The following is a 14,963-nucleotide window of genomic DNA, read 5'->3' as shown; positions in this document are numbered from 1 at the left end:
ATAAAATTTAGAAAAATCCATTTTTCATTAGGATTTTAAGGAAATGTTATCTTTGCTATGACCAATGTGACTCTTACTTATTGATGAGAGTGGTTTTTAAGTACACAGCTATGATGGAAAGTACAACCGTCATCCATCTAGAAACACTTTATCAACAGAAAAGATAAATGGTGATGGTGATTTCTTTTTTGAAAGATAGAGCAACCATGCTTGACAAAACTAAACAAAATGAACTTTTAAATCATCATTGAAATTCCATTTGCAACTCTGGACTTCAGAGAACATATGAATGTTGATTTGTTCGATTATGAATATTAACGTGAATTCAAATAAGTTGTTAAAATCTCTAAAGTGCATTAAAAAAAGCCCACAAAATCTTCAGAAAGGTTGTACTTTCCTTCTAGTTGCTGGCCGACTTTTATGCGCTAAGGAACTCGATCTCTGATTGAACAGGTTAGAAAACGAGGCTGGCAGCGCTGTCACTGGATATTCTCTATCTCTGTGAAGAAATCTCCTGGGGCTACTGTTAATCTTCACTTCTGTGTGTTCTGCATCTGCAGACACTCTTTTTTTTTTTTTTTTTTTTTTTTTTTTTTTAACCACCTTTTATTGCAGTGGAACATTGTACACAATTTCTGCCTTCTTTCTAAATGGCTAAAGACTCTCTGTGCTCTGTGGTGTAGTCCCAGCGCTAGTCTCTCCTTTATCTGAGGTCAATAAAATACACACAAAGAGCATGCTTTGGGATGGGGATGTTTTAGCTGAACAATTAAGGGGAATTTTTCTACACTCCTTAAAAAAAAAAAAAAAAAAAAAGAGAGAGAGAGAGAGAGAGAGAAATGGGGAAAAAAAAAAAAAGATGTCAAGAATCCTATGGTAAGAAACAGAAAGGAGGTTCTGAAGTGCTCTGGACTACTCAACAATAACATGATTGGGTTCAAGAAAATTTAGATCATGCAGAATTCCTGCTTAGGTGCGCTATGAACATAAGTCAGACATTAGCACCTAAAAAAGCTCATCTTCATATAGTTGACAAAAGATGACACCACAATTATAATACCCATGGAATCTCAAAGCAAATTTCATGTTACTTTAGTGCCAAAATTCTTTATTTCAAAGGTAGTTTCTTTTTAAAAATCTTTTGTTCCTTTATATATACCTATACTTTTATCTTTTTTATAATTTACAAGATATGCATGCATGGAAAATGAGTTTTGAAGAGATGTGAGGTTTACTCTCCCTATGTTTAAAATTTTTACTTTGCAGTACTTTCATGTTTATACAAACTTTGTCAAGATACAACAGAGTTTTCATATACCCTTGACCTAGTTTCTCTTAATAGTAACATGAGACTTTGGGACTCATGTCAAATGGGGAGACTAACCTGAGGACCTTCCTTTTGACTTCACTCAGGTTTTATTTTGACATCACCAGTTTTTTCGCTGTATACATTTTCTGTTACAGGATCCAGTTAATGTTCCCACGTTGCATTTAGCCATCTATGTCTCCTTAGTCTTCCTGGATGATGAGAGTTTATCAGCCTCCTTGCCTTTCGTGACCTTGACAGTTTGGAAGGAAACCAGTAAGGTATTTTGATAAATGCTCCTCAATTGGAATATGTCTCATGTCTTCCTCATATTTGGTCTGGGGTGATTGGATTTTAGGAGGACTACCACAGAGGTGAAATGCCTTTCTCATCCTGTCACATGAAGGGATACATCAGTGATAGAATGGGACATGTGATATCAACATGACTCTCACTGGTGGTGTTTAACTTGATCACTTGTTTGAAAAATTATCTGCCAGGTCTGCCCATTCTGAAGTTTCTATTTTTTTCCCCCCTTTCTGTACTCACTAAGAATATTCCATATTTGAGAATGGGTAGGAGGATTAAAATCTACCTCCTGAAGAGGGCAGTATCTACATATTATACAGAATTCTTTAAGGAAACGTTGTCTCTTCTTATTTGTTTGTTTTTAATCATTTATATCAGTGTCTTCTTATTTATTTTTATTATTTTTTTATTAAATCCAATACTACATCATTTATTTTGTTCAAATTTTTCTAAATCTACCCCTTAGGAGGTTTTTTTTAGCTTAGCTTCTGTGTCTCTTGTGTCTCCTTTGACACATGTCTTTTCTTTTGGTTTTTGAACCCTTCCTTATTCTCCAAGACAATGAGATAGTCCAGGCCCATCTTACACATTTCTGCCCTTACACTATAATCAGTAATTTCCCCAAGGAGGCAAAGATCCATTTGTTAGAGAATAGTATGTAGAAATGATGATCTCTTGGGATGTTACTCCTTCTAGGTCCAATCAGCAAACCTAATTTTAGGAAATGTATGTTTGTAGCCTAGCCCATTTATATCTATGTATCTGTAATTATCTACCTATCCTTCTGTCTTTCTGCCCTTTCATCTACCTTCCTACCTATTAAACATTAAATGTTGCCAACTCGTCCAGTGGTTTATTCAAGCCTCTTTTTGCTTATTTGTAGCTTTTTTTTTTTTTCCTGAGAGCAAGAATTCTAGATTCAATTACCTGACATACATTTACCTTTTGTTTTCAATTCTAGTGCAGATGTAATGTTCCTTCAGAATTTTTAATCCATTCCCTTGTGAGACCCAAATTTACAGACCACAGTGCAGTGTTTATATACAGTTGTAATAGTCTTACAGTTTCCAGTCAAAACACTGTTACCCACAGTTACTTAGTTAGGTCATCTGTTTTTTGTTTGTTTGTTTGTTTGTTTTGTTTGTTTTGTTTCTTTTTTTGTTTTTTTCCTAACTCTTTTCATGAGGCTATATCATATATTTATAATCTAGACTAATTTAGCACAGTCTGCATTCCATTCCAGCCTAAGATTCTCCAACATCCTGATTGGTTGTTTTATTTGCCTGTGTTGAAGTTCAATTTTTATGATGTACAGTATTAACGGATTTTGACAAGTACATAAAGTATCTACTACACAAGTACCATACAGAGCACCTTCTGCTTTTACTGACAAAAACTTATAATTTACACATGTTACTTCCATCTGGAATACTGTCTTTCAGTTCTCTTTGCCAGGTTCTCCTTCCAAGATTTATCACAAACATTACCTTCTTGTTGAGGTTTCTCTGACTCAGGAAGTTTTAGGATCTTCTGCCTCTGGGCTCCATTCAGCTGTGTGCAGCCTGAATGTCCGTTTATCTTCACGTTTTCACACTCAGCTTTTCATTTCTGCACAACAGTGCAAAGAGCAGAACCTCGAGGAATTATAGCTGATACCCAGACGAGCTACTTAAACAAGTTTCCTCCAATTAGGGAAAAATCATGGCCATGCCTTAGTTTTCATCTGGTTCTGACCCATTTTTTATTTTTTATATTTGCACAAGATACTCTTGTATTCTTCCTTTTTTTTTCTTTTAACATTCATCACTTGATGATCTTAAATTTTTTTTAAGATTTTATTTATTTATTTGACACAGAGAGAGAGCAAACACAAGCAGGGGGAGCAGCAGAGGGAGAGGGAGAAGCAGGTTCTACCCTAAGCAGGGAGCCCGATGTGGGGCTCAATCCCAGGACCCTGGGATCACGACCTGGGTGGAAGGCAGATGCTTAACCATGTGCCCTGACGTGATGTTCTTCAATGACACTGCTTAAAGCCAGCTTTTCTCCCACTTTCAGACCATCCCTTCTATCATATTGTTAATTACTTCTCCTCATGCCCTTATTAAGTGTTGATACAGGTATTTTGTCCTTAGTTTTCAGAGAACATAGTCTCCCTGGGAATTCTCCATCTTACCTAAAAATCACCCTGCCAAGAATAATAACCAATAAAAATATGTATCTATCCCAAACTGAAGTAGTCATCTGTACATTTTCATATTCAACTATGTACAGGGAAACTCTATTACACAAGTAATTTAAACTCGTCATTAACTAAGGGCAATTTCCCCCAGATCTGCTCATCCTATTCTATTGACCATACTAATTAATGGCATTGTCATTTATTTATTCTCCTAAATCAGAAATCTGGGCAGTCATTTTCAAATTCAAATATAGATTTTTACTAATCCCTTTCCAATTATCATCTTTCTGTATAGTCTACTTTCACCAACAATCATTTAATCCCTGCTGAAATTGTTCATATATTGATTTTATCAACTTTATATATTTCTTATCCCCCACTTACCAACACCCATACTTTCTACCTTATTCAGAATAAATTTCGTGGGTGAGGATTACAGTTTTTTCCTTGTTTTCACCCTGACCGTCCCTTGTCACTTCCTTGCATTGGTTTTCTCATTTGGAAGAAAAATAAACAGTCATTCAATTGGATACAACATCACATTAACTGGTCCCTCCTTAATTTCAGAACATCTCCAAGTGCTGCTACTATTTTTAAATTTTGTTTTCCTATTAGGTTATTCTCCTCTATGGAACTTATAACTTGTTTTCGGATGAGTACTCATCCAATATTACCTTAGAATCAGAGGTTATCATATTTGCTCATATTTTTCTTTGAAGCTCTTTCTAACTTGTCAAGAAATCATCTTTAATTATATAAGTTGAATTAAGATGGAGTCCCTTCTATTAATAAAAAGTTTTAAGCATTGATTTATATGTGTGTATGTAGTAACTGGGAATGTTGCTCCTTATTATTGTGGAATTTTTTTGTAACTCATTTCTCTAAGTGGTTTGTGAGACTTCTTTATCCAATTATTATTATTATTATTATTATTTGCGGAAGTATCATCTTTGGAGGGGGTGGATGATATAGTATTTTTTACAGATTAAAGATTGTGTCTGAGGGACGCCTGGGTGGCTCGGTTGGTTAAGCGGCTGCCTTCAGCTCAGGTCATGATCCCAGCGTCCTGGGATCGAGTCCCACATCGGGCTCCTTGCTGGGCAGGGAGCCTGCTTCTCCCTCTGCCTCTGCCTGCCACTCTGTCTGCCTGTGCTCGATCTCTCTCTCTCTCTGACAAATAAATAAATTCTTTAAAAAAAAAAAAAAAAAAAAAAAAAAAAAAGATTGTGTCTGAGAAGAACTTTCATGACAAATTCAGAGAAAAGGGGAAACACTCCACAATCAAGAAACAAATATACAAAAATATTAGGACCTTCCAGTGGAATGAGTTAAGGACATGGCCAGTGCCATGTGGAGTTTTATTGAAACTCAAGGAGAAAGGGAAAATGTGTGTCCTGATATACATGTTTTCATTTATATTTATTAAACTTCACTTTTAAAAACAGATTTATACTTACAAAAAAAAATCAAGAATATAGCACACAAGGTTTCCACATCCAGTTTCTACTATTATTAACATTTTTCATTAATATGGCTTATTTATTATAATTAATGAAGCAAATTTCATACTTTTTTATTTACTAAAGTCTGTAGTTCATTTAGATTTTCTAATTTTTTTACACACTGTCCCTTTTCTGTTCCCAGATCCCATCAAGGATACCATATTACATTAACTTGCCTTATTTCCTTAAGCTATTCTTGACCCTGACAGTTTCTTCATTCCTTGGTTTTGTTTTGTTTCTTTGTTTGTCTGTTTTTTATGATTTTGATAAACTTCAAAGGCTAACTCATTGTGAAAAACTTTCTCTTCCTGATTTTTAGAATCTGATGATATTAAATGTCTACAAAAATTCAGCTCATTTACATGTCAACAGCTTTTCCAAAGAAAAATAAGACAAAGCCTCTAACAATTCTATGGTACTTTAGAGCAATGCAATTTATACCTTCTTTACATGCCCTTAAGTGACTTTGAATACAATTTAAAAATCTATGCCCAAAGACCTCTTTATTTGTTGGATGTACATTCTAGTTTTGTTTTGTTTTTTTTTTTCATGAAATGACAAGTATGTTAGCTCATTGAATATCGTTTCTTTCAAGATCTGCAAGTATTTTTTTTTATTTCTTTTTTCATTTTTTTTATTTTATTTTTTTATTTTTTTTATTTATTTCTTTCTCCTAAACCAAACAAATATTTAAGGCATAAAGAGCCTGTGAGATTTACATTCTACTTGCTTTTCCTTCACACCATTTCCCTGTAAGGGATAGTTTAATATTCTTTTTTTAAAGACCTACAGGAAATAGTAGTTAAAAGAAATAGTAGTTAAAAGAAAATGTATGACATCTTGGAACTATTTCTTTCTACCATGAAAATGGTAGAAAGTGTGACACATAGAACTCTTTTGTCCACCCCAATGGTAGATGCGTAGGTCACACATAGAATGTGCCTACAGGGTAAATACAGGAGATGCAAAAATGAATATGTCTGTGTCCCTTTCAGAGGCTATTGGCTGTCCCATGATTCAGTCACATGCATTCCAGCCATACATACAAATTCAGTGCCCACTCTAAGCTAAAGACTGTGACAGGTTTTAAATATTTTAAGAGTTCCTGTCTTCAGGAAGCTTGCAACTGGTAGGACAGAGATTATTTCAAGTTTGTATGTTTTACACAAACATATATATTGGTTGCTAGAGGAGTATGGTAGGGTAGAGCTTTAGCTTGCCTAATAAGAAAGGCCTAGTGGACATTCACACCTAACACTCTAATAGTACTAAAGGAAGAAAGACCTTTTCCCTTCAAACTCCAACATAAGTTAAATCCACCTGTCATTTATAGTTTTGTGCCAGAACATTTCTGGGAATAAAATCAAAGGTGTGTGTATGAATTTTGGCCAAGATGTGATTTTGTAATGTAGATGGCACACCTGTGCAGTAGCCTGGTGTTCCTCTCATTGCCATCCTGAAAAATGAGCACAGAAAGAGTAACTGGAATTTGATTAGCAAGTCTTCTTTTTTTAAACAGATGTTGTGCCTGGTATAAATTATTCTTTTAGAATTTCTAACATATGCCAAAGTATTTATCACAGATTAACTGCATGAACTTGCATGCAATTACTAGGCTTTCTGAGTGTGAAGTAACTAAATGCAATTTTCACAATTCTGATCCAAAACTGTATGAGATTATCTAATTGTAATTCAGGTGAGAAAAACAACTATTTAAAATCCGAATAAAATATTGTATGCAAAAAAGTGAAACATCTTCTAACTTGTTTTTTTCCCCCTACTTAAAGTAATTGATGCTGAAAAATTCTGGTAGAATTATTGTACCGTGTGTTACAAATGTACTTTAAAATTAAACATTTCCTCAGAATTGCTCAAAATATTTATATCTGTTCTTCTCTTATTTTTAATTGTCCATCTCCTTCACAAACGAGGTCCTTTGTCCCAGAAATTACACTACACATTACATTTTATTTCAATTCATTAATTTGTATCCTTGGCTTGTTGGAAATTGCCAAATACGTATTTCCAAATCAAGCTTACTATGCATCAGATATTTTGAAACATGGCAATGAAAATAGTGTTTTAAAAATTGATTTATTTGCTTTTGGGATTGTTTTTACATGTTGTTTAAGAGATCGTGTGTGGGAAAAATGTGCAATTTCCTTATAATCATGATTAATATTTTCCCATGTTACTATTAAAATGAACTTATATTAAATTTATGGTTTCAAAATATAAGCACTAAGTGATCTGTACCATTAGAGAGAAACGGGCTAACTATTCACATTAGATACTACTTGTTTTGTTGCTGTGACATGTAAGATAACTTCCAATTTCTTGGCTCAGACCACCACAGGATAATACAGAGAGGAGTTATGTTTTCTCATTAATTTTTTCTTTAGTGATTTTCTTCAAAAGTTAAAGAAAATCAAACTGGAAAAAATCAGTGTCAGTATTCTATTGCTTCCATATAATCTCTGGATTGAGCCTCGTGAAGTTATAGTTGCTATGGTAACAGAAGTATGCTCTTTAAACAGTTTCTATCCTAACTACTCTGCTACTTATACTGAGTGATTTCTTCAAAAATAGGACTCGTGGGGGCGTAGTTATGAGAAATTGTATTCTCTGTAAGGATACATATCCATATAATTTGTTGGGAGTAACTCCAGCATATGGAGGTTAATTAGATATAAATGTGGCCAACATGAATTTTAAAACCACAGTGTTCCCCCAGTAAGTAGCCAAGTGTGAGGAAATGTAAAATCAAGAGGTATCCAAAAAAGAGAATTCAGATGACATAGGAATTGATACAGACATCTTTTAGATTTACGAATCAATATGGAAATATCTTTCAGAAAGTGTGAAGACATTAACAGAAATTTATATGTTAGATTTTTGCAGGTCAAAATGGGTGCAGCATGTTTAGCAAATTGCTTCAAAAAGACATAAAGCAGTGATTTTCCTTTCACAGTGTTTCAATGTATTGAAGTCAGTAAGGCTTAAATCTGTACCATCTTCATGGTGGTAACTTTCATATCATTTCATGACCCTCCAGGTTTTTTTTAAATATTGACAGACTATACTACTGCTGTACATTTTGATATTTTTTATTTTGCTCTAATTTCAAGGAAAAGTTTCTTTCAAAATATTTTCTTTCACATATGAAAATGCCATTATTGACTCACCGAGATAATGGCTATTTTCCACTTGTGGTGTCTTACTGGGCTGATTGGTAAAATATAGAGTTTTTCTATACAAAAAGGAATGGATCTTGAATCATAAATCCGTCACTTACTACCTGGGTGATTTGAGGCAAATCACTCAAACTTTCTGACACTTAATTTCCTTACCTCCACTATTGACAAAACAATAATAGTTAGACATTTTGCTTTATTATTATGCCAAATAAAAATAAATACGACAGTTGTATTAGCCTGGCTAATACAGGTTTTCAGAATTAATGGCTTCAACAACAGAAATTAATTTCCTCAGAGTTCTAGAGGCTACAGGTCCAAGTTCAAGGTCACTATCAGGCTTCAGCGTCTGGTGAGGCTTCTGTAGCTTGCAAACAACCACCTTCTATCTGTGTCCTCATAGGGTCTTTATTCTGTGTGTGTGGAGAGAGATCTTGGGTTCTCTTCCTCTTCTTATCAGGACACCAGTCCCATCAGATTAAGACCTCATCCTCGTGACCTCATTTACCCTTTATTACCTTCTTGTAAGCCCTATTTCCAAATAAAGCCATATTTGAAGTGGGGGCTTCAACATAAGAATTTGGGAGGTGTCACAATTCAGTGCCCAGCAACTGTGCTTTGCAAACTGTAACTTACAGACTAAATCCTGATGATTTATTTCTGTGAGTGACTAGCATTACAGCTCAAGCCAAACCAGTCCACCAAGCTAATAAAGTCTGTGCACATTCTTTGTTTTTAATGCATGTTTAACTAATTGAGCTGACTAGACCACTTTAAACAAACAAACTAAATGGTGAGTCTCACACTTTAAAAAACTCTCTTTAAGAACAGTGGCTCTTTATCAATTTTGAGTTATGGTGATTTCTGGTTATTATTTCTTCTCTTGGTTTTAGTAGAGCTCTATTCAATAACTTTTTTTTTTAAAGATTTTATTTATTTTAGAGAGAGACAGAGAGACAGCATGAGGAGGGGTAGAGGCAGAGGGTGAAGGAGAAGCAGACTCCCTGCTGAGCAAGGAGCCTAACACTGGGCTAGATCCCAAGACCCCAGGATCATGACCTGAGCTAAAGGCAGATGTTTAATCGACTGAACCACCCAGGTTCACTCGATTAAAAAACCACCCAGGCCCCCTCTTTTCAGTAGCTTTAACTGCTTATATCATCATTGGCTCCTTTCCTCCAGCTCAGGTGATATTCTTGTGTTCCATATTTATTTTGTAGTTTGCATTCATTGCTCTTTCTTTTGACCAATCTTCTGGTACAAGATGGCTCATGAAACAGAAAATAATTTGCTTTTTGGTACAGGTAGAGAAGGTATGTGTCAGAGGAAATAAGAGAGACCAAAGCGATCCCTGTGAGGTCTGTACTAACACTCAGGTGCCTGTATCACTGAAATATAAACAGTGCCTGCCAGGGAATTCCAGGCCTGGATGGTTCGTTCCCACAACAGTCCAGATCCACAGACATGAGGCTGTCATTTTGGGGCATATTAGGGCTCCATTATCAATGGGACTCAGAATTCTACACTAAGCACAACACTTTCAAATATAGAGACTTTACTCTCTCCCCACCCATCTCTATAAATATGCTTTAAAGGCAGCCAAATCATTCCTATGCATATAAATACATGCTGGGTAGAGCGGCACTGTTTTAACCATCTGGAGGATATTGTGACCTTGAGAAAATGCATGTCTTGTCATTGAGAAGTCAATCTATGGAGGATGCAGCAATTGCCATGACACGACTAACCTGACACAGGATAGAAACTTGATGACGATAAATGACTGTAGAAAAAATTAATTTGGGGGGTAATGAATCATCCTAAGTTTTACATTAGAAGGTGAAGACCATATCCTTATAACTCTCTTGTAAAGTTATGAGCACAAGTTAAAATACGCCTGAACTTTTTTGTTAACAAATGGAGAAGCATCAATTAATGAGTAAAATATGCAAGATAGAGTTTATGCATAGTATCGAAGTCATATTATTAAAGTTTTTCTACCCAAAGTTTCATTTAAAAGGAACGTACTATCCTAAAAATAAATCACATTGTTGTTGTTTATTTTTTTTTCTAACTTTATTTTATTTCTTTATGGCTTATTGAGGAACAACATATTAAAGCATGATAGAAAGTGGTAAGAAGAGGGGCGCCTGGGTGGCTCAGCGGGTTAAGCCTCTGGCTTCGGCTCAGGTCATATCCCAGGGACCTGGGATAGAGCCCCACATCAGGCTTTCTGCTCAGCAGGAAGCCTGCTTCTCCCTCTCTATCTGCCTCTCTGCCTACTTCTGCCTACTTGTGATTTCTCTCTCTATCAAATAAAAAAATAAAAAATCTTAAAAAAAAAAAAAAAGTGGTAAGAAGATACGTGTAGTTTGTAAATCTGAAAGCATTCTTCGGACTAAACCTGTAACTGAAAAAGCAGTATGTTCTCTTCTGTTTTGTGCCTTATTGACACATCTTTTATTTCAATTTTCCTCCTCTTTAGTTGTTTGCACCATGCACTGCTCTCTCCGTGTGGTATTTGTAACACTTGGAATGTTTAACCTGTTCTGTGTCTGTCTATAAATGCAGCTTTCTACTGAAGCCATTGTTCTTTTATAACATTTGGATTATGTACTTTAAACGTTTTGGGATGTTTCATTATTTAGTCAGCAGGTTGATAGGAAAAAAAATGAGCCATATGTTCCTTAAATTGAGAGAACATTTTGTAAGAAATCAAAATATAAAAAAAACTGTATATTTTAAATTGACTAAGTTGTGATGTCTTTTGAAATGAACATTAAAAACTCCCCAAAGTAACAAATCCTGTGGCAAATGTATATTTATAAATTAGAGGTAGCTGTTAGTCACACATTTGAAAAAAATAACTATTTTTTGTACCAAGTTTTGTATCTATACAGACTTTTTACTCATGGGGTAATAATCATATCGATATATATTAAATCATAATTCTGACAGTCAATTGTATGGAAATAAAATATTTTTAGGATTGAAAAGTAATTTATATGCAAAATCATTTCAACCATGGAAAAAGTGTATCTATTGGTAATTTTGTCTAAAACTATGAAATAATATAAGTCATCGGGATTATTTTTGTGCTAAACTTAAATATTTAACATCTAAACTTGAGAAGTATATTTAAGTACTGCATCATTATTTAGATTTTAAAAACTATTTTGAAAATACAAATATAAATACATGTGTTGAAATAATGGCATATATATTTTCTAATCTGGTACTTTAAAAGATGTAAGTATCTTTTAAAATGATTTAGCCAATGCATGTTCTTTTCTTACATCTTATAAGTTTATTACATCAAATACCAAATACCAAAACACTGGGTTTCTTTTGACTAAAATTTGGAAGGATATTAAAATTTTGTTTCCATTAGCAGAGGATCCTAGAATCAGTTCTCCTGTTCACTGTGACCTTTAGCTATGTACAGGGTTAACTTTTATGCACTAACCTTATGACTTCACCTTAATATATCTCTGTAGATCCAGTACAAAAAAAGTACATTACCTTGAGGTTTATTAATGAATATTCCAATTCTCCACTGGGACTGGAAATAGTCCCAGAAATCTACCTCAATAAGGACCCTGACTTCTCCTAGAACACACAATTTCCCTTAAAATCAAATTCTTATTAGTCACTGGTGAGGGAACTGCTTCAAATTGCTTGAGTAGCCTGAAGAGAGAGCCCTAGGTAGAGCACTCCTTAGAGACAGACCCTTTTTATTCTACGGATGTTTTAATGTAGTAATTTGCGTATCTGTTACCAGATGGCTGTGTTACAGGTGGATAATGGATATCCAGCGTTTACACTAGTCATGGATATATGGAAAAGCTTAAACAGTTTACTGACATAATCACTCATAAATTAGTATATAATTAAGTAACTGTTTCCACGTCTGAGTCATTATCTTAGTGTCAATATCTCTAACATCTTGAGTACTGGCTAAGATGTAATAATAGAGAGTCCATTTGAACGACTATTGAAGGTATTAAGCAAGATTAAGAAAATAAAATAATTCTTGAAGTAAAACATCAAAAAACAAAAATAATATGGTGGTTCATTTCAGGTGTCAACTTGACCATGTTACAAGATGCCCAGATATTTGGTGAAACATTTTCTGTGTGTGTATGAGAAGAACCTCTAGAATTTAACTTGTTCAGAAAAATGGATTTTACATATTCAATTAAAAACATTTATCACATGAAGTTATAGGAACAGCTCCTCAGGATTTTCCTTTATAATTTTTATATTTGTAAATAATATCATAAACTTTGCTCTGATTTTCTCAGCTTCCAATTTTAAAATTGTGTGTCTCTAATTAAATCATTTGGATATCTACTGATCAAGATTAATTTAGCTTACCTTAGTTAAATAATCCTTGTTTCTTTGTGCTTTGTTACATTTTGTGTTAAAATAGAGAAAAATGTATTGTAATTACTGGAAATCTTAATAGTATTATATTAATTTAAATATCTGTATTATATATATGTGTGTGTGTGTGTGTGTGTGTGTATTTTTTTCATTCCCAGGAATTTTTTAAATGATCTTATTATTTCAGCACGTTTGAGAAATACTCAGAATATATTACATATGATATATTTTTGTAAGTTATAGATGAAAATTATTGAGGAACATAAATGATGATCCAGCCCTCATGGACTAGGTAATACAGAAACAAACTTTTAAAGTTAAACATTAATTTGGAGGGTATGGGGAATCCACCCAACCTGTGCTTATCAAGAAACCAAAAAAATGACAAAGTTAGATATAGGATCACCTGGCTCTCTGTCAGGATAAAATGGAATCTAAGCAGAGTACAGTTGGGAAGGCAAAAATTATAGTTTGGGATGGCTAATTTGCTAGTATTCTTAGGTCAGGATGCTGGAGAGGATGGAGCTAAGTCAGAGTGGGGGATGGCATTCTGTTTGGTTTCCCTGCTGGTCCTTGTGCACATTTAGTGCAAGATTCACAACACATAACAGAAAGCAGTTGCTGTGAAATTTAGAGGTGAATGATCAGGTATTTCAGATAAATGCTAGACTATCCAGAATGGAGAGACCTCACTACTCATCTAAGAAATTTCATCTAAGAAATTCAGTTGAGCCTCTAGAAACCCCAAGCTTTAGGAGAAAGGAAAATAAATAAATGTTACATAGTAGGAATGAATTTACAAAGGAAAGAAGACCTGCTCTAAAAATAAAATCAAGCCCTGTAGGATACGAAAATTCTGTAGTAATTTAACTGTCTGGCAGAATAAATCTCAACACCCTTTAAAGGAAGACAGATGTATACAACGTAAAATCACCATGTTCATTATACAGACAAGACATGGGGGGGGAAAAAACAACAGATACTGGTCACCAGATTTAGTAATTTTTATTTATTTTATAATGCTTTTCCATATACATAATTATGCAATTTGAAAATAAGACCATTTTATCTCTCCCTCACTGTACCTTTTAATAACCTTTTTTTCATGCGTTATTGAATGGGTCAGATAAAGTAGTACATTATTCTCTTTCTGTAAATTGAGTTTTTTTAAAAAACACATATTGTAATCACTAAAGCAACCATTAAAACCAATCAAAAAAGATATAGGTAAAAAGCCTTGAAATAAATATAATAGTATATCTATATCTATCTATCTATCTATCTGTTTATTCAGATATCAGAAGGGAATTTCTAAAAAGTCAAAGGGACGAGAGAAAGGAAAAGAAGATGAAGAAAATAGAAAAAGAGGGACACCTGGGTGGCTCAGTGGGTTAAGCCTCTGCCTTCGGCTCGGGTCATGATCCCGGGGTCCTGGGATCGAGCCCCGCATCGGGCTCTCTGCTCATCAGGGAACCTGCTTCCCCCCCCCACCCCCTCTCTGCCTGTCTCTCTGCCTACTTGCGATCTCTGTCTGTCAAATAAATAGATAAAATCTTTAAAAAAAAAAAAAGAAAATAGAAAAAGAAGAGCAAATAGTTGCTTTAAAATATTAGCACTATGTATATGTTGTCTACAAGAGGTACACTTTAAGTACAGATGTACAAGAGGGTTGAAAGGAAAAATGTAGGAAAAGATACATCACAAAATCATTAAAAATGAAAAATTTTTAGTGACTTTTATATTGAACAATATAGACATCAAGATAAGCAATGCTAATCAAGATTTAAAAAGTGGAATTTCATAAAAGTAAAATGAAAAAATAATAAAGAAAGATGTAAGAATCCTAACAAGGATTCTTTCAGTGAGAGAGCTTTAAAATATACGAATCAGGGCTCCTGGGTGGCTCATTTGGTTAAGTGTCTGAGCCTTGATTTCCTTGAGGTCAGCTCAGGTGAAGATCTCAGGGTTGTGAGATTGAGTCCCAAGTCAGTCTCTATGCTAGGTATGGAGCCTGCTGAAGGTTCTCTCTCCCCCATCCTCTGTCCCTCCTCCCATTCTTGCATGTTTCCTCTCTCTCTCTTTCTCTG

Source organism: Martes martes, assembly GCF_963455335.1.
Source record: "Martes martes genome assembly, chromosome: 1".
Lineage (NCBI taxonomy): Eukaryota > Metazoa > Chordata > Mammalia > Carnivora > Mustelidae > Martes > Martes martes.
Note: the sequence above shows the minus strand (reverse complement) of the source record.